At 43.4% G+C, this 21,377-nt stretch overlaps 1 long non-coding RNA gene across 2 annotated transcripts in view; it reads right to left on the bottom strand.

The window, feature by feature from the left end:
* The window catches only part of LOC128141574 (uncharacterized), a 53,489-nt gene extending 33,431 nt beyond the window's left edge, over window positions 1-20,058 (bottom strand). For both annotated transcript variants that reach the window (XR_008235119.1, XR_008235120.1), the window contains exons 1-4: window positions 19,980-20,058; window positions 19,180-19,292; window positions 15,029-15,135; window positions 6,546-6,670 (exon numbers count right to left, since the gene is read on the bottom strand). This is a non-coding gene — a long non-coding RNA (uncharacterized LOC128141574). The remainder of the gene's footprint in view (window positions 1-6,545; window positions 6,671-15,028; window positions 15,136-19,179; window positions 19,293-19,979) is intronic.
* Between the last annotated feature and the right edge of the window lie 1,319 nt (window positions 20,059-21,377).

Here is a 21,377-nt window from a genome sequence, read left to right as displayed (position 1 = left end):
CCTCTTTCAAACCTCAGATGTGTTGTAAATGCATACTGACAGGTTAAAAGATACCATTTTTATACCCCTGAGCCAAAAAAAAAAAAAAAAAATCCCATCTGACTAGTGCTGCTTTACTTTATATTGATAATCCTCAAGTGCTAGAACAAGGCGTGAGGTTCTAGGAACGATGAACCACCTCAGAAAGCCCCAGGGAAGGAAGGACATGACAAGGGTCAGGTTTCTGCACACACACCCTTATCCGAGGAGGCTGGCAAAAAATTGCTAACGGCAGTGGCCTTACCAGAGCCCAGCTCTGCTAGTCACAGTGGCCACGCTTCCAAACATCTGCATGCCAGGACCCAGTGTCAAACCACAACTACTACAGAGAAAACACCTGCAAATGCCCTTGCATCAATCTGGGAAAAAATGGGCTAATCCAGCAGAACAAACCACAGCATATGGATTTGCATTTGTTTTCACCTCTGAGAATGAGGCTTTGTCAGTCTTGGACCCCGGCTGAATTGATGTGAAACATGTATTGCACGTAAAATTTGGATACATTTGGAGTTGATCTGGATTTCAACCAACCACAGGACCCAGAGGAATCTGAATCAAAATTTCTTTCTACCCAGTTCCACTGAAAATGATCTCACCTTGATAAATAAGCACTGGGTTTATACAGCAACCTACACAATACAGCTCTCATCAATGCCTGTACACCCAGGAGTTGCTACAGTACAACCAGAAACTAAATCATAATGCAACATTGACACATAATCTGCTCACCTAATCATCACAGCATTACTAATATGTTAATAAGAGAAGCATAGAAGAAACAAAACAGGTGACAGTTGGAGTAAACAGTGAAAGATTTGAGACAACAGAAATACCAGATTTCTTAGATCATCCCTGAGAGAACACGATTCTCTTCTGTTCTTTTCTATTTGCTTTCAGAGCCCTGTTCTAGGAACAAGCTGGCCCAAGGGACTAGGAAACTAGGACACCACGACTATTCTGGATCAAAATCCTTTTCTTTTTCAAAGGCTGCCGGGATGCCCTCTTCAGTGACCTCAAGCAGCTCAACTTGTTACCTGCTACACCGGTGACTACAAAGGCCATTTATTGATTTAATTAGGACAGACAAAGAAAAGACATAATCAATACCTGAAGTACATGGAACATGCAATGAGCATCCTGTGATCCCAGCTCTGCCTGTACAGAGAATGTGGGTTTACTGATCTTTAAAAGTGTGAGCAGATCCTCAACTTTCATAATAATAGATAACAGTATCTGACATTCACATGGCAACTTTTATGTTGGAGCATCCTGAAGCACTTGAAAAGACACACAGCTATACACCTCTCCTTCCTGTCCTGCTTTAGAGCTCCACCTCCACAATGGCCTCTCTTCTCAATTAACCTGCAGGTTGAAACAGCCCCCATCCTTTTCATCCAAAAACAGTAGTATTTTTTTGTCTTTTAGAAATCTTTCTTTCCTTCCCTCACCAAGGAACCTCACTTAGTCTCCATTTTGATTCATCTCCCCACAGAAAAAGCAAACAATAACAAGCAAACATATATTAAACTATCCTCCATGCAGAGAACTCCTCTCAAGGTATAAGCAAGGTCTGGACTGAATGGGTGATCTTCAACGGAAATCCAGGTACCACAGAAAAGAATATAAAGAAAGTCTTTGTGACTGAGCGATCTTGGTGAGTAAAGGTTACAACCCACCTGGGACACTTGGCATTCTAGTGACGTTTGCTAAGGGCATCACCCATGTTGGGATTCCCCCAGTTGTACCCTACTAGGCATCCTTTCTTTCTGGCCCACAGGGGAAAAAGCAAAAAAAAAAAAAGAGGGGATCAGGAAACACTCACTTGGTCATGTCCTGAGCAATTCCCAAGATGCGAATGAGCCTAGGCTTCCTGCTGTCCCCTCAAATATGTTATTTTCCACTCCCACCTTTCTTCCTCCTACTTATCTCCCTCCCCCCTTGCCTTCTGAGGCTGACTGAGTCAACTAGTGCAGATTAGATGCCAAGCAATGCAGTCTCTGTACAAAGATTCAACTCCCACAGACATGCTAGAGAGATAAAAGCAGTCTAGTCAAACACTGTCCAGAGACAGCACAGGGAGAGCTGGGCTCCCAGTGGCTCTGACTGGGTGATGTCTTGAACTGGTGACACTCCAGCAACTGAACTGCAAGTACTAGAGGCATAAGCCCTTCTTTCTGGTGCCTATGCTTAAATACAAATGAAATGGGTCAAATTTTCCAAAACACCCACCCACTGGAGATAAGATTGACCGATGGAAACCCTTATTCAAGCATCAAAGACTGCTGCTCAGAGGTGCAGTGAAACGGCCCTCCTCCTTACACCACTTTACTGGGACCTGGCACTCCCAGGCAGATCATGACAAATACTACGCCAGGTACAGGAACACTCATATTCCCTTGCTATTGATATAGTCATATGCAATCACACCTTTATCCAGTGATAGATACACAAAACCATTTCCCCTGCCATGGAAGTATAAGAATCTCTACAATGCAAAATGGAGCCCATTTAACAAATGCAGATGAACAGTACACAAAACAGTGGTTAGTGTTACTGTAGCTATCTGAACTCCCGCAGAGAAATCTGTGCAAGATTGGAACGTAACATCCCACGGGAAATGCGGACAGAGCCTACCTCTGCAAAACCTGCTGTAACAACACATACTGTGGGTAGGCAGACTTGCCAATCCGCAGTCGTGCCATTCAGTCTACCCTTGTAACGCTCTCCTGTCATTTCAAACAGTATTGTTTTCCCCTCAAATGATACATAGAACATCGTGGCATTTGTCGGGGCAAACAGTTCAGTGGCAAAGTGCCTGTCCCTTCCATGGACCTCCAAACGACCCTGAATGCAGAGGTACAGAAAAGCTTTCCATGTTCATATGGCCCATCTCTGGTTACACGATAAGAAATGAAGTTGACACAGCAATATAAACATTATTACTGACAATGTTAAGATAGACAGTGGGTACAGGTCAGGCCATAGTATCCAGGGGATACTCTGTAACAGTAGCTGTCATATTTATCTCTGGCTTCTTCAGAGCCAGTTTTAGTAGTTGGAGACAGAGCGCACAAAAGGACTATTCAGTGCAATCCATGATCTGAAATAAAACAGATGCGTTGTGGAAGTTTGCAAACTCCCCGGCACAGAAGGTTGGCAGATCTCCACTCCATAACTAGGGCCCATCTTCTTGGCAGCATCAGGAGCCCTTCCGTAGCCCTGGTGCCAGTGGTACTGCTCATGCTGTTTAGACGAAGGGCAGTGTGGAGGACAAAGCACTTAGCTTGGCAGTTAACAGGGTTGCAGAACTAAACCAAAGCTCAGAGGCCACCCGAGCTTTTAAACACTTCCACCAATTTTGGCTGGCAAGGTTTCTTCTGCTTTTTCCGCTGTTCTGGCAAATTACTGAGCAGAATGGGAAAGCACATTGCAGCAAAACCTATCATCTGACTTGCTGGTAGTTTTACTCTATGTAAAAAACCCGAGAGGTCAAGGTGCAAAGAATGTATATAGAGGTCAGGTTTCAGAGACTGCAGCGTGGCATGAAGCAATTTTGAAGATCTAGTAAAAGAGGATGCAGTAGATTGGGTATAAGACCAAGGACTGATTTGAACAAGGTCAGTTTTCTATCTAGAAAGCATAAGGGAAGATTCAAATGCTTTAATTGGGAAAAAAACCCACATCCCAGTTTGAAATGAATTTTGTACCCATTTTAAGACCAATCCAAAATGCTTTCGTTCATAGCTGGTATTTCAGGAATGAGCACAACCAAAGGCACCTGGTCTGGTTTTACGGACTGAAACACTTTTGGAAAGGAATCAGATATGATTTGGACAAAAACAATGGAGGCCCAGACACTGAGGCTGGCCAGGGAGAGTATACCAGCTGTCTGCTCAGTTTCAAACCTCTAATCATATTCTTGGAGAGAAAGCAAGGGGACCGGTTAGGGGTTGCTGAGCCCTGTGCTCGGGGCCAGGTCCAGACGGTGGAGCCAGCGAGCATGAGTCCTCCCCATGCAGAGGCAGCTCCATCGCCTCGGACTTAAAAATTCTGGCACCAGGACAACAGCAAATGAGACCGAGTCTCTGAACAGACACCAAGGGCTGTGAACGAGGCAGAGGGATTAAAAACAGTAGCACGAGCAAAGATGAAATACTGGAACTCAGGAGAACAGCGGGAGGAAGCTTGGCAGTGCCCAGACCGGCAAAGCACCTGCTGGCATCGAACGGAGAGGACTGCATTTAGTAGACAATAGGTCCCACCGCCAGCCAGCATAAATCAGCCCTGCTTCTCGCTGGCAGCCTGGCTGTGCTCAGGCACAACGGTTTTACGGCCCCGCTCCAGCGCTGATGGCTTGATCCCACAAACAGAGGCAGTGCACTGCCTGTATTAATGCAATGTGCAGGATGGATAGCAGAGGAATCCAGGCTAGTGGTAGTGAGAGCACTGCCTCAAAGCAAAATAAATCCTTGGAAAGAATCGTATAAAACTACTACCGTGCCCTCCTTCAACACTTTTAATCCTCACCCACGCTTGCAAACTACCCAGCAGCATTCAACAGCTGGCAGACTGCAATGCCTCTTCTCTACAAATTATTTCTGAGAACCTGGGATTCTCCTTTTCAATTTATTTGGGCCATGTGTTGTCTCACTGTGATGAGTAGACACCACATCTTGGCTTGCATTCATCCCAACAAGGTGCAGGCGATTAGTTGAGATGCCTTGTTAAGAGCGTAGTCTTCTTGGGCTCCACAGCAGATCAGCAGCATCTCCAAAGGTGATTCAGTCCACTCCATCGACTCCAAGAGCTTTCTGCATAGGTGCTGATGTTAAACACCACAAAGTAGGTGTGGTGAAATAATCCAGGCTTGTGCACGTGTGGCTCTGATCTCTACATAGGGCCTCTTGTTGCTGCCACTAAGTAATAAAATGCCAAACATGGCTCACACCAATTCCACCTCTCACTAATATGTTTTGTCAGCTCATCATAATCTTAAAAGAAACCTTTAAGTGCTGGGAGGCATCTTGGTTTCTAATTAGGCTCAGTCAGATTTTGTGGCCTCATATGCCTATTTAGTCAAATTAACCTGGCTCACACTGTTGCTAGCTTCAAACATACATACTTGAGATCAGTTTTTCCACTCAGAAAAAGATAACGTCTACAGTTTCCTCCCCTCAGATAAGCTTAAGAAGAAAAGAAAATGAAGTAATGTCCCTGCCACCCAATATACATGTGGTTCTGTATCCCACCTCCACAACGGCTCCCAAACCAGGACACCCCATACAGAGATCCAGCATCTTTCTCTGCAGCATGTTTAAAAGCCTGCCCAGCAGTGCCCTGAATCCGTCCCCTTTCTGCTATGCCCTTGGCTCTTGCCATGATCAGCAGGAGAGATGGTCCCTTTCAGAGCAATACTCAATCTGCCTGAAGTCTGAGTCGCCTTCTGCACCCATTTATTTCTCTCCACTCACCCAAAGGTATGCTGGGAAGCATAGGACTGTGACCCAGGCCGCCCAGCCACATGCTTAATGTTAGACAGAACCAGACCTCGACTAAGGAGTTTGCACATACAGTACGAGAGAATGAGAACTGCTCTAGTGCACTTGCACTATAAAACGCTATGCACCTAAAAAGTTTTCAGTCTCAAAGCAAGCCACAAATATGAAATGTGAATGGTTTACACTGGCGCCTGGTCCTCTCAGCAGCTGAATATGCATAAACCATGTTGAAGTTAACTAAAGGAATGATCAAAGCACCAGGAAGCCATCACAAAACTGAGTTCTGGTTATGGGAACTGTAAGGAACTTAAACTTCTAACCAGAAGAATCAAATCCTGACTACCAGATCAGGGAGTAACTTCGCTTGAAGCCACTGAAGACACAGGTTTGCACCAGTTGCAGATCTGGCCCTTCCTGAAACTCTTTCAAAGAAAGCAAATTGCATTCAATTTCTTAGGAACTGCCCCAGATCTTAGCTGCACATTACTGGCATCCAAAGACAGAAATCAAAGCACAGGATACTTCAAGGGGTGAATCAGAGAGTAAAAGAATTCATGGATTTCCAAGCCATCACAAAAGATTTTGATAAGCTGCTGTTCATTACCACTATTAGTATTTGTATTTTCAGAGATGTCATAGTGTTCTCAGCACTTTGCAAACAACAAGCCAGAATTCACAGATTTTTCCAAGCAAATTACCTAGTCAGGTTAATGCAAAAACCCAAAGGCCATCCAAAAAAGCAGAAAATTCAAAGCTGACTCAGTCTGCCTCATTACAAAGCACTTTCTGAAACTTCTTGTCATCAACCATTTGCTTACTATAAAACATTTTATCTAATACCATTTTTAAAATCACGTAAGCCTTACAACTGTGCAATTCCTTTCTGATATAAGAGAATCTCAACTGTGGCATTTTTATCACCTTTAAATCCATATGCAGGGTCTGACTGAGTTATCACAGATGCTACCCACAGAACTCTGACAGTGACTCCAGGGAAAAGGTACTGACCTGTTGTGATGGTGATACGTGTAATGCACAGCATTTGTGTTCCCTTTGAGTACAACTTGAACCTCGCCTCAGTAATCCTTCCTTTGCAGTGGTATTCCCTTCTCATCCAGCTGCCAAAAGGAGATCTGAAACGAACATAATTAACATCCACCAGTTATGATTTTTTTTCCTGCTAAGCATCCAAAAACATATCTTAGATAAACAAACAAAACAAAACACTTGGCCTGAACCAAATCCTGGCTCCAAACAAATCGATAAGAAATTTGTGGTTGGGAGCTGTCATATTAAATCCAGTGAAGCAAATTTACCTCAGATGCATCCATTACTACAATACCTGGACCCCAAACCATTTGGTGGGTTGGGTAACATCTTTTGGCATATTTCAGGATGTGGCCCAGGGGTATGGCTGCACTCTGGGGTCAGGGAGACTCCAGTTGTGTCTGAGAGCTAATCCAGACCCAGAAACACCGAGCAGTGCAGAGGAAGATGCACTCAGGTTGGTTTTACATGAGCAGTCTAGCTATCGGGATCAGAGCATCTCCGTGACCTTGTGCCATGGCTACCTGAAGTCAGGACTAGTTTTGGGATCTCTTTCTCCCCGTGGACATGCCCTTAGGCCTGGACATATCTCACTTACCTTTAGGAACCTGCCTGACATCCCCAAGGCACTCGTGCAATCAACAGTGAGAGAGGTACCTTTGGAGACTTTGGTCTCTCACCATTAGCTACAATGCCTTAGGGCAATTCAAGCCAAATGGTCTAAGCCAGCCAGTGCCTCAGATCCAGCTCTTCCTTTGTGCTCGGTTATCCTGGCTACTGTTTGGCTCACACCCAAAAATGCAGCACCTTGGGAAGCCTGCATCACAACCCAGTCTTTCCAAACACCATTATCTGCAAAGCTGTAAGGAGGCATGTATACCTTCCATTTTCATACCGCACATCTTTCCTTCCCATTGACTTTCCATCACTGCTCTAACTTCCAGGAAACACAAGGGATTTGGCTGTGGCACTGGGACTTGAGGGCAAGACATATCGCTAAAATCGGAGAGGGTGAAAGGCTGCAGAGCTCTGAATGGGCTGCCTTGTCTTTGCAGTTTCCACCGAGTTCAAATTTTGCCTAAAAGGGATTAATTAACACTGGACAACTCCACAGTGATTCCTCATCAGCTCTGGAACAGAGGAGCCCGTCACTATGGTGATACAACATTAAAGGGCTGGGTCCAAAATGTTATTCTGGCAGGGAGATGTGTGCACCAGGCCAGAATCCGAGATCCCGGGTGAGCTGGTTGTAACTCTGGTGGAGATACTCCAGGCTTACCCTGGTGTCACTGAGATCAGCCCTGGCCTGCAGCCTCTGAGGAGAGCTCCATCCTGTCATGCAGATGGTTCGCCTTCTAATTTGGAGGGGCTGAATGACTTTTCAAACCTTTGATTCCTGACTGATGTATTCACTTCAGGAGACACAAAAGTACAAAATCTCAGCATGGAGTGACTCCCGTGCTTTCTTTTTCTTTCCTTCCCACTCCCCACCCCTTCCCCTGTCTTTTCTTTTCTTCTCTCCCTGGACAGTTTTATAATTTTGGCGTGCGGCCAGAATGTCTGTCCTTATTAGCCTGGGCTGGCTGTGAAACACCTGCAGCCCATTATAGCAGGAGAATGAAAAAAATCAGTTGTCGTAGGTAAAGTAATGACCACTTATTTCTTTGTTTTAACATACTAAAAGGACAGTTGAGAGAGGAAGCAAAAAATGACATAGCTTTACCATCACACCTGCCATTAACTGGACTCAGCTGTAGACACTGGGTCATATTTTTATCTGATAAGTGACTCCAATAAATTGTTGTCACTTCACACCAGCAAGAGTTCCAGTTTATTAAATATGACATGCACTTGCTGCATTTGAATAGTGTCTTGTGCACCTTTTTTTAATTTATGTCTCTATTACGAACTAAATAGGCACTAGGAAGAAACTTCCCTCTGGGCAGGTTATAACTAGACTGCCTACTGGCATATCCCTCTAATATCCCAGCTGGTACTGGCTGCAAACGCTGCCAGATCCAGCAGAGCCTCCATAATGGCAAGGCAAAAGGGCTACAGGATGGGACAGACACTTCCGAGTCCCACGGGCCACTGCCTCCACCAGAAGAAGGGCTGCACATCCAGAAGACTGGCGAGGGTATAGGCAGTGATGCAGAAGTGGTACTTGGGGTACCACTGCAGCTCTTGGCTCTGGAGCTGTGCAAAAACCTTTTATAATAAACACAGAAATTTCCATGATCTAGGTACACGGAGAGACTGGTGAGACAGCAAGAGGCAATATCTGCTTGCCCAACTCCCAGCCTACAGAACTCCATCTTACCTCAAAGACCAGGTAATTGTACTTCTGCAAGACTATCCATCTGGACACGAGTTCTACTTATGATTACAAAATCCTATTTCAAAAGATGTATTTGTACACAAGGATGGCTATTACTCAGAAGAGGTGCTCGGTGCCTGCTAAGATGTTGACACTAAAGAGATCAAAACTTCCCTCAGATCCCCTACTGTTTAGTAGGGCCACAACCAAAACATACCTGCACTGAAGGAAAGGCCACAATCAGACCTCCTGGTGTAGACATCTCACTGGAGGTAGATGTATGTCATAGGGTATGCCAGAGAGAGAGGATCTGGGAGGACAGCTAGAGGTCTAAATAATTTATCATGCTCTTGAACTATGACAACAAAGTAGGTAGCTTAAATGCAGCTCCAAGAGTTTTGCTACTGAAAGCAGACTCGCTCCCTAAGGACTAGATGGTATTTCAATCCCAACAGCCCATTCAGTGAAAATGCCACAGTCAGGATGTCAAGAGACCCAGAGTTCCTTCCAAAACTTTGCTGTGTTTTAATCAAACTTACTTGTCTAGCTGCAAGGCAGCTGAGACATTTACCCCAGCAGCTGACGTTTTTAGTTCTGCATCGAGTGGAGTGCAGCCATTTTAAACAAAAAAGGAAGAGAAAAACTTGTGACCACAAGAGACTCTGCCAGATATCCCCACTGCTGTCCTCGAGCATGGAAACGCAAGTCTGCTGTTGCACACAGGTCTGACTATTTGCATTTTTAATAATTCAAGAGTTTAATTAGTATCATGGCCTTAATCAGAGGCTGAAAATATAGCTGAAGTCATCAGAGCTTAATTAGTTTTAAAAAAAAATTCTGCAGTCTGAAAATGTCTCTACTAACATGAAGGTCTGTCCTTAGCTTGATGCTTTGGGGTTCAGATGAGCTTTTACTTGTTGCTTCTAATTTCCTGTACCAGCACACCTCGGAATAACTCAAAATCTCCAAACAATATCGAGTCAAACCAGTGGACTTCCTTGTTTATCCCTATAAACTATTACACAGCTTTCTTGAACTGGACTCAGAAAAAAACCTGAAAAGATTGAAGAGAATATCTTAAATTAATCCAGGTATATCCCACAAGCTGCATGTGAATTTCCCCTCTACGGGAAATACAACATTCTTAGAACATCAACAAGTATCACTGGATCTTCAGTCAAGTCAGCAGGAACACAGTCCTGAGGGAAATAACTATGTATGGCCAGAAAAACCACTATTTAGTAGTGGGACTGCAGAAGATGCCCTGTGTGGGAGCTAACACTGGTCCCTTGCAGCCCAAGCTGGGTGGTGAAGCACGGGAGGTTTGATGCTGCTTCCCTTCTCGAGTGGGATGGATGTGGTCTCAAGGGGAACTACCACCGATTTGGGCTGAGGGAATCTGAAGCCCTGGCAACAGCCATCCATTTACTCATGGGACAGATTGATAGCATTGTACAGGACATCCTGGATTAACTTTTTCAAACAATATGTGATTTAATGGTGGGACTCATCACCACCCAATGCTGTGGAGGCCAAATATACAACCAGGTTAAAAAATGGATTAGCAAAATTCATGGAAGATAGGTCAATCACAGACAATTAAATATGGTAATCCGGATGCAACTTCCAGTTCAGGAAGTTAGTCAGTCTAATGCCCTTCCACCTCTGATTTACTTGTAAAAAGGAAGCCAGAAAAGTTCTCCCTATGCCAAAAATGTCCCTTGGCTCCAAGCATTAGCTAGAATCACAATAAATTCTTTTTTTTTTTTTGGCAGGTGGAGGGGGATACTTTTTCATTCAGTAATGATATTACAGCATGCTCTTCATTTCCCTCTGCAGCTCCCAAAGCTCTGTGTAACCTCCCATCTCCCTGTCCCCTTAGGAATATCACAAATAAATTGGTGAAACCTACTGGAAGGTGATAGCAATCAGAGATACCACTAAATTCCATTTAGCGAGGAATTAGTAATCCAATCACGTTTGTACATAGGAAAGGTCTGACTGGATCATACTGAAAAAACATTCTGTCTTTGAGAGTACTGGACCAGAGGAAGATGCTGGAAACTCAAGATGGAAAAACATAAGTTGATTTGTCCACAAGGAAAGTTTCACGTAACCCCAGGACAGTTACTGTTTGATTTATTCCCTGACACATGCCTGTGCAGAGGCTAGTTTTATACATGTAAAATACATACAGTACATTTCATACTGCAGTGTTATGCATCCCCATCCCCTTTGAATCCTGCTAAACTCTTGCAATCTCTTGACCCAAAGAGCAGCTTATGGCACGGGTTATCCACTCTCTGCTCCCTTGTCTTCTTACCTGCTGCAAGCATTTCTATCTATTGTCTGGTTTTGAAGGTGTTTAGGGGGTTTGCTGGAGAGCAGGGGACAAGATGACAAATGAGCTAATACACCACAATGGAATGTAAGTGAGTCTCAGCTATTTTTAATTAAGAAGCGATGACAGCTGACTAAATTCCCTGACACTGCAGTTAAAGGCTCCCTGACCCAGACATTATTGGACACACTCCTAAGACCAATATATATTGGTCCCGACGGTGCTTCTATTATTGTCCCCACCGTCTCGACAGATGCAGGACTAACAAAATCTATGTCTATTATCAGCATGCAAATAGTGAGATAAACCTGTGAATGCTTATGAGCAGGAGGAGGCGGCAGGTGAGAGGAGGACAACGAAGGTCATTTTCAAGGGAGTGCTGAAAGTGCCAATGTTTGGTTCCAATAAATGTTCAAAAGGTTTGGACAAATTTAACTGCCATTTTCATTTTCGGTTGGTTAAACCAATGATAGATTGACCATGAGAGAGGCAGAGAGACAGAAAGAACATTTTCTGCTGTAAGGCAGATAAAAGATAGAGGCAAAGCAGTATGGTGCCTTGGACTGGCTTTTCTCAGCCCACAGATCACAGGGAGGGCTCAACTGAGAAGGCTTTTCTTCTAATTCCCAGACCTAAGAGCCCAGCAACCTGACAAAGTGATCTGGAGTTTGAAGGACAGTGATTCACCTGGTTTCATCTAAGGACTCTTTAGCAGAGATGAGAATACAGTCAAGGTGTCCAGCTTTCACTGTCACAACAGGCTGGCAAGAAACTGACTGTTTCAACAACAGCCTGTCTTGGAAAGATGTCATGAGGAAGATACCAACCACAAAAAGACAATACAAAATTCACTTTTGTTCTCAGGGTTTGCGCAGAAATGAATCCAGCAGCAGATCCCTTTACCTTAAGCTCGCTAGATGGTTTTAGTAGGACAGAAAAAGAAGTGATTCCCTTCTACCCTTTCCAAAGGATCACGGAGAAAAGGGGTAAACCGGCACACGCGGCAAAGTCACGCAAATCACGTACGAACTTGGCATATGCGAGACAAATACATTAAGGAACACCATCGGGAACTTTCCAGCATGGTTGCACGGTGGGAGGGGGAAAGAGTTGCTTTCTGCTGTTGCTAAGACAGTTCCCACACCCTTGCTCTCTCCCAGCCCAATCCACGGGCTTTCTCCTCTCATTGGCTCACCAGCTGCATCGAATGATCATGACAGGTTTTCCTCCTCCTCGCCCTATTGGCTTCTGCCTATGGCCTATTATCAGGGGAGAGCAAATCAGACACATAATCAATAGTTTGCGAGAAGGAACAGGGCTGCGCGATGCTACATTTGCATTAAATCTCTTGCCGCCTATGTCTCTGCATTCAGATAAGCACGGATTAGCCGTATTGGCCATGCTCGCAGAGGTGAGCGTAGATGGCAGACTGATAGCAAAGCAGTGCTGCAGCGAGCTGTCAGGGAAAGGCAGCGGCTGCACGCTCTAGTCCGGAATTTCAGGCCGGGCTCTACCTGACAAGAAGCTCAGATCCTGACCTTGCAGGCAAACCAGCACCGTTCAAGGACCATCAGCATCCTGCCTGAGCACTGATCTAGAGGCACAGAGCAAACTTCCTTTCTCGTAGCCTGACTGAACTAGTGTCCCCAGCTTGTGTACTCACGAGGGTGGCCAGCTCTGAAAATAAGGAAAATGCGTATAGCAGGGGAGAAATCTTCTTTCTTGCAGTCCCATAAGTGATGCCCTCCCCAGCAAGCTTTTAGAAAGTTGCTTTGTCTGAAGGCATCTGGAGGCCTTCCAGGGCAGGCAGAGAACATGGAAACGCTCCGCGAGGCCAGAGAAAGTTTCCCTGGCTTGAACCAGGATGACTGATGACAGTCAGCTACCACAACAGTGCTGCCTCGTCACTGCCAGCCTTCAGAAATTCGGGAACAGCGGTTCCTTCGTCTTGCAGCATCCCTGTCAGCTTGGCTCTCCCCACCCCACCAAAACCCCGTTATTGGGCAGCGAAACACAGCAGCAGTGGGTCAGCTCCCCAGTCCTACCACAGACCAAGGTCAAGGTCAAGGCCTGGAACCAGATGCAGAGAAGAGGCAGATGAGTTGGAACAGGTTTCCAACTACAAGCAAAATGGGCTTGAAGTGACACCATGCATCAATGAAACACCAATGCAAAACAACTAGACGTTGCCAATGGCTTTAAAACCAACTGCAAAATAAAACTTACTTATCGGTGATGGGGACATCGGACACAGGGCATCAAGCGCACGACCAAGTTACGTGTGAGTAACTACTGAACTGGCCTCAGGCCTTAGAGCTTTGCAGTTTAACTTGCCTAAGTAAAGCAGCTGATGAAATATTCCCAGGCACATTGGGACACTGGTGAAGTAGCAACCCTTTGGCTATTTTCTTTCACCACACAGGTGAGTCAGCATCCGGACTACGGAAGAAAAACTGGTGTTTCCTTTTCTGTTCGGGACTGCAAGTGACTGGCAGCAGAAGGAGCTCAGTCCAGTTTCTAGCCTGTTTCTAATCGACATGTATACAGACTACAAGAGGTCAATGAACCCAGCAAAGCCATCCCCTGCAGCTGGATGCACATACATAGGATGTACACTGTCCCCTAAATACTAGATCTTCCTGGCCTGGACAGTCCACTTGCTCTCTGTCCTTTACGTGATACAGAGATTCGGTTAGGAAGAGTTGTAACTTAAACAGTTGTAAAATAATACAATTATGACCCAAGACAGAGGAATATTTTCTATGGAAATTTCCACAGGCAATCCATTTGTTTATTTCAGGGGTGGGGGTGGTTGGACACAAAACACTGGGTCAGTTAAAAAAAATCCTAAGTGTCTGACCTGAATAAATCAATTTTTATGAAATCCACGGGGATACTTTCTTCAATATAAGATGGAACTTCCAAGTTAAAATGACAAAAGAGAAGAAAAGAGGGCACATAAAAATCAGGTTCAAATCCCTGCTTGGCCTCACTCAGTAAGGACTCTGAATTAGGTCTACAGTTACTTAAATGGCTTCAAATATTTTGGGATCTCTCTCCAGTTCGTATGATCTAAGTTTCATCCTCAGGCAGAACAGGAAGAATGTTCCGAGCTCTCAACAATGTTCATGACTTCGGACAAATACATTATACCCAGCTTCAAAACAAATCTGTTCTCTTTTTGATCTTATGTAATAGTCTAGATTTGATTCCTCCCAATTGTTCACTCAAACTGGTACAGAGCTCCACGAAAGAAGATTAATGGACTGGAAGGAAACCTACACTTTTTTTTATATCTCTAAACCATGTGCCTCTTTTCTGGTTACCTTTGCAAAGACGAAAAGCATGAAATTTAGCAACAACAAAGACGATAAAAATGAACTCAAATAAGAACTCCTATCATGAGTCAAGCCTGCTTCAGCCACTCAAGAAGATAGAGCCTATGAACGAAGCCTTTTCGATCAATAAAAGCCTTTTAAATAAAATGAAAGCTCTTTCAGACTAATTCAAGAAGCAACCTACAATGGAAAAGATTCAGTCCCTGACAGCCTGGGATCAAACTTGTTTTCTCTTTACTGTTAGTGCCTACACAACAACATTTATCTGGACCTATTACATTTGCTGTAGGTGGAAAAAGAATTAGATTCTTACCATGAACATGTAGGAAATATCCAACAGAAAGGCAGAGCTGGTATGTTATAACCTGCGCTGCTATGAATATCACAGCGGTCAGTTCACTTTTGACTGCTCACTCCACCCCGTAGGGAGGAAGGTGTGCTCCCTTACCTGGAAATATGTTCAGTCCTCAATGCCCACGTTGTACCTGTCCTCAGCAAGAAAGGCAAAGAGCATGGGCATGCACTTCTTCACCTCCAACACTTAGCAGGCACAACCTGGGTTAACAGGAATAAGAAATATATGAATATAAGGAATAACATGATGGATGACCTGACAGGAAACTGCAAGCCCAAGCAGAGGAAAAATTGTGTCCATAGCTCTATTCACCCGCCCCAATTCTGCTTATCATGATGTATCTGCTTCTGGTCCAAGGCTTGGACCTCAGGGCTTCCAGGCTGCCATTCACCACCTGTCTGGCATAGCTGATGGAGAATAAGGAGCCAAGAAACCTGAGAGCCATTTCTGAGCCAACAGCCTGTGTTCCCAGATTCAATTTTGTTTACAGATTTCCAGTTTGAAAGATTTTCATAATTCCCAATGTATTTCTTCTCAGATTTGTATTGCCTTAAAAATTACGGAAATGTCAGTTGTCCTGTTGGTTTTGTTATAGAGAGGAAACTATTTTCCATATGCATTACAGAATTTTTCACAAGAAAAAATCCAAGGATACAGCCATCCTTACTTAGCACATTGTATAACTGTCCATGAAGGGATTTGAGTTCTGTCTATCTGCTTCTGGTTTGTTTCCCAGCTTCATTTCATTAATACATTTTCTCAAGAAGTTCATATTATAAATGAAGCCAAACCACAGGAATACTTCTCATAACTGCTCTATTTCTCTGATGCCAAAGGCTAGTAAAAGGTCTCCAAACTTCAATTTCGTCTTTAAATAGTTCTATGCAAGGTAACTCAATGTTACTAGTCCCATTTTGCTATTAAACAGAGGCACAGAAGAGTGCTAAGAATTGTCCCAGGCCATAAAATAAGTAGAAAAAGACAACCAAACCCTGAGTCCTGATCCACAGCCTCTTGCTCTGTCCCAGTGGACAACATTCTTTCCTATGATTACTAAAAATATTGGGGTCTTCTGTGAAACAGACTGGGATGCTAATTTTTGAGGTGAAATGACCAACTCAGCATGGGAAATTGTATAAGTGAATATAATACTCTCAACTTCCTGAACTCTTGTACAGTAAACAGCTTAACAACTTGTTTCCCACAGAGACACCTGTATTTTAGCAGCAGATAAGAAATGACACTTGTATATACATAGCCATATTTTCTTTTTTTCTAGCTGTACACACACATCCATATCCATATATGTACAAACATAAAATACATGCATATATATACGTATATATCAAAGTTATTAAAATTAGAAGGAACTTTGATGTTGGACTCGGCATGGTCTGAAAAAATGCTAATTACACCACAGCACAGGTGTGGGAATGAACTGCCTGCTCTGTGCACAGCACTTCAGGCACATAAAATGCAAAGACCTACTTGGAAGAGAGCACAGAGCCAAGATGTTTCCCTCAAGATGCTTCTTCTCACCCATCACACCTATCACCTGTTCATGAAAACTAACTTCCCACGTCTCCACTGATTAAACCTTGACCCGCTTTCCTGAGCATGTGCCACCCCACAATACTTGCTCAATATCACCACAACACCTGGCTACCTAACAATTACGTTTTCTGTAACTGAAGTGCAGATGTATCTAAATAAGCCAGGATGAGATGGCTGAATGCCTTTGGTACTAATGCCAGTGCTCTCATGAATGCTGACTCTTAAAGCAAAACAAGTAAAAAAGAGTAAGTAAACCAACAAGTTTCTAGACTCATTTGTTTAGGATGACAGATCGACAAACTTAGTAATTTTTTAATTCTTTTTTTTTTTTTTTTTTACAAACAGCTTTTTATAACTCATAACCCAAAATATGCCCTGACCCAGCTGTGGTGCCATGTTAAACAGTAATTACTCTATATAAGGCTGACCAAACGGGAATATTTGTGGGCCAGTGGAATGAAATTATTTTAGGACTTACACAAACTTTCTCTGGGAGTGGTGAGACTAGCTGTGGGTAATGTGGTGTACCTAAGAAACAAGCGCACACAGGACAGGTTTTTTTCTTCTTCTTCCAAGCCTCCATTAAAACTCAGTAGGTGACATTAAATGACTTTCCCAAATTTCTGCTCAAGGGAAAAGGAAGAAAATAAAGAAGTAGAAGTGAAATTTGTTTACCCCGCTATAAAAGAGGCTTCACTATGTCACTGTACACATTTTGAGATTCTCCCTCAACGTGGCTACCTGTCATGCCTGCTAAACTACACCCAAACATATGGCAGAGCATAAGTAAGCAAAGGTGGAAAGCAAAACCCTTGTAATATTTCATTATACTGGGGGGGGGGGGAGGAAAAGCAAAAAAATCGAGCCTCATCTCCAGGTCTTACCTATCATTCAGGTTGCTTCACTATGAGCTACTGTGCAACATCAGCCACTGAAATGTCCATCATCTGGCATTTTCCTGGCTAGGACTGTCACAAGCACCTCTCTTCCAACCCAGCCCACATGCTACACAGATGGTTCCTTGCCACCTTGCTGCCACAAAGCCAAACCCTTCGTGGAGACTGGCCTCATGGCAATTTGGACCTTTTTGCTTGACCTTTGCTTGAAGTGATGCTAAACTACATCAATACACATTGCAGAGTAATTCTTCATCCTGTCTACACTAAGGATGCGCTCGCACTCCTGATCTTTTGGCAATGTTTGGGCCCACTGAATCTGTGCTGCTGAGGCTAAGGGAGGAAGAGCCCATAAATCCAAACTCCCTCATCCTCTCAAATATCCAGTTCATCATTTCAAAGAACCTGACTGTGAAGCAGGTGAGGCAGCACAGCCTGCAGAGAAAGGAACAAAAGTCCTGTAACCTGGGGCACGTCCTGCCTTGTAGGAGGGTGGGGATCTCTGTGGGGAATCCTAGAAGAGGCTGACAGAGCTTTCAGAGTGGCAACGCTCAGTTCAAAAAACCTGCAAAAATTAGTGGCATGCCATTCTGGTGCAAGTGGCAGTTTTCCAGTTTCCAAAATATCCCTCCTCTTTATGGCACGGTAAAACAGAGCAAAAACTGAAATTGGTTTAGCAAGTAGGAACATTGCAATTCAAAATAGAATCAGAGAGGATTAAAGCAAATACCCAGACTGTTCTAACCTGTGTTTACGGCCCAAATACTGTACCAATTCCTGTTATTTTCAGGGGTTTCTTCCTGTGTTGTAACATTCTCTCTGGGATTAAACTTGGCCCATGCAACATATGAGTCATCTGACTACAAGTCTCTGGGCGTGTGCTGCAGGTTTTGCAGATGCTTATCACTGACAACCCATCCTACAGCCTCAGAGCCCAATGCAGCACATTACACGTGGGTTTTTGCTGAAGGGGTAGGAAGAAAATGACAGCATCTGCCTAACACTAAATTTTCATCCTTAATTAAGGACTTAAAAAATAAGTCCATTTTCTGAGCAGGATAGTGGGTGGAAAATAAAATAAAGCTAGTTTTTAATGATCTCAGTGAAACTCAAGTCCATTTTCTAGTTAATATGCACCCTTGCACCCAGGAATTTCAAGTTAAAAATGCTTTGCTATGGAACTCATGTTATCTGCAGCACCAAGCACTGACAATGGCCAAACTAATCCCAGGTAGGACTCCTCTGCCTTCACTGATGTAAAACAGATTCATTGTTTTCAGGTTTCCTTTTCATTGTACCTGACTTTCTGCATTCCAGAAGATAACTTCTTTTTATGCCTGTCTCTGATTAGTTCTTTGAATTACCTCCACATTACGTGATTGTTCAACAGTGAGTCCACCCTGCTGTTCTTCATTCGTTTTCAATGACCCACACAAGTGCCAGTACCATACAGATACTCACTTAGAGACAAAGTAATGTGTTAAATTCACAGGTGAGATCAATTTTAGCTGCAACAAATCACAGGATGTAGCAGGAGGTAATTCAAAGAATAAAAATTCACAGAATAGAAAGAGAGGAAGAAAGAGAAAAAAGATAACCATGCAGAAGCAATGGACTTGTGTAATACACCGCAGCCTTACAGTACCTTTGTACAAATATTGTACAAATATAGCAATGGGTTATAAAGCTTCTGAACTCTTAATTAGCAGTTCCGATTCACAATTGGTAAAGCTCTTCTAATAGAAAGGAGCGAAAAGCTAATCACTTCAGTTGACTGGCCACTGAACATCTCACCTATGAACAGCTCCTCCTAAGGCTGTTTGCCAGTGGGAAGGAGCAACTGTGGATTGGGACAGCAGCTTCTGTTGCGTAGTTCACAGAAGGGACTTCACCAGTATTCATAGATCCTGAAAGAGAAGAAAATTCACACTCAATAGTGGAATTAAATGTGATTTCTACATTTTACTGAGTCATTGACTGCTGGAGAGCCTAGCTCTGTTCACTTGCTGAAAGTCTGATATATGCCTAAAAAGAGAGTGAGTGTAGGCCTGGAGAACTCAGGTATTTCAGTACATTGGTGAGTGCATGAGAGTCCTGCTGACCACAGTGGACATGCCTGTCAGTACAAGTTAATCAAGAGCCAGAGCCTCCCGCTGAAACAACGCCCGAGGTCAGAGCGGGCTGCGCTGCCTTCTCCAGTGTTTGTCTACTGAAATCAGCAGACTTATATCGGCCGAAGGTAGGTAGCTCAAGGTACTCGTCGACCTTTAGGCATATACCTTACCTGTCGAGAAGCAGAGCTTCCTAACACAGAAACTGTGAGCCCTCAACTCAAGGCTCTGCTGACTATCAGAAGAGCTGGACTCCTACCTTTGGAGCCCTGATCCACTTTCTCGATGCTCCACTGACTAAGGACAGGTCCACATTCACATTTCTGCTTTCATTGGCTAAGAGCAGACCCACGTGAATATCATCCTTAGTCTCTTCTTCAGATATATATAAATCTGCAACCTTCTTTTAAACCCAATCAAGGTAAGCATGACACAGAAATTACAAGATAATTAGAGAGAACTATGGAAAACAAATATACATACCCTTTGTTCCACTGGGTTGCTTTAAAACACAATGCTGTGGTTTGCTCCTTCTCTCTCAATCTGTCACCAACACTCGGCTACACGGGATTTAAATTAAACTCAAATGTTACGTCTAGTTCACTATTAACACTTTCTAAACAGTGCTGAACCTCTTACATAGACACTTTGTGCTATAACCCCAAACTATAAGGCCAATAAAGCCATGGCAACTGACAGCAGTTACAGACCTGGGCTATTCTGAATTAAAATATAAGAAACAAGTAATAAAAACAGCAACAACAACAACAATCTGAGTTCTGCAGAAGTTACTTAACTTCCCAAGCCCAAAATGTTCATTGTAGTCTTTAAATCAGCAAGATGCGTGTGACAGATGGCTGCTACTGCAGTACAAGTAATACACCACCTCTGTACAAATACTATATTGTACAAATATTCATCAGTTAATTTCTACAATAACTGTGTCAGGTAGGATCATTAACACTGCCCCTAATTTTACTGATAAGTAGGCTGAGAGAAGGGTGGAGACAATCGTCTAAAGTGAATAAGTAACAATGAGAACTCCAAAGCATCCTCCCACCTCTCAGTCCACGTAGGGGTTTTTTTTTCAATTAAAAAAAAAATCTTTGGGACAGCATGACCCAATGCCAACTGAAATTTGGAGACTTAAAAAAACAAACAAACAAACAATGGACTTCAGCTCGCACCCTAGGTTCATAGCTAACGAAGCATTTATATTACACTAAAAATGTGGCTTAGCTTAAGTATCCATTTTTAACTATCAACTGAAGTGAAAACATTAATTCATACAAATCAATGTTACCTAAACAATAATTTTCCTCTAGAAAATTTCTTGGTTTTTAACATAAACTCTTATCTAACATAACCCATTTTAAGTATTATATCTGCAGAGTTCAGCAATGAGCTCTGTAAATTGTTTTCCTTGAGTGTATGGAAGGTTACATTACATAGTGAAATATAAAGTGTATGCTATAGTGACTGAAAACCTCTCTTTGAACGATGATTATCTTTCAAAAAGGCTAGGATAAGGGCCAGATTACCAAAACAAATTCAAGCCAGCTATTAGAGTTCTACTTGTACATCCAAAGTCCCCTGTTATTTCATGCAAGTATCCACTTTCAGTGCATCTTCGGCAGTTTTCAAATGTAATTGATTATATGTAATATCCACAGACCGTGCTCTCCTGAAAACACGGCCAGAAAAATCCAATCGGAGGAATAAACAAGCAAGCAAACAGGAAATGGGTGCAAAGAAAAGCACAGAAAGAGGGAAGGGACAGCACATAAAACAGCTAAATGAAGGCAGGAGATGGCACTGAGAGTACTTCAGATGCTGCTGAAAGTGAGGACAAGGATGGAGAGGCTACGCCTCATCTGTCTG

This window comes from Harpia harpyja, chromosome 4, assembly GCF_026419915.1.
Source record: "Harpia harpyja isolate bHarHar1 chromosome 4, bHarHar1 primary haplotype, whole genome shotgun sequence".
NCBI classification, from domain to species: domain Eukaryota; kingdom Metazoa; phylum Chordata; class Aves; order Accipitriformes; family Accipitridae; genus Harpia; species Harpia harpyja.
This window is presented reverse-complemented; position numbering and strand designations above follow the sequence as displayed.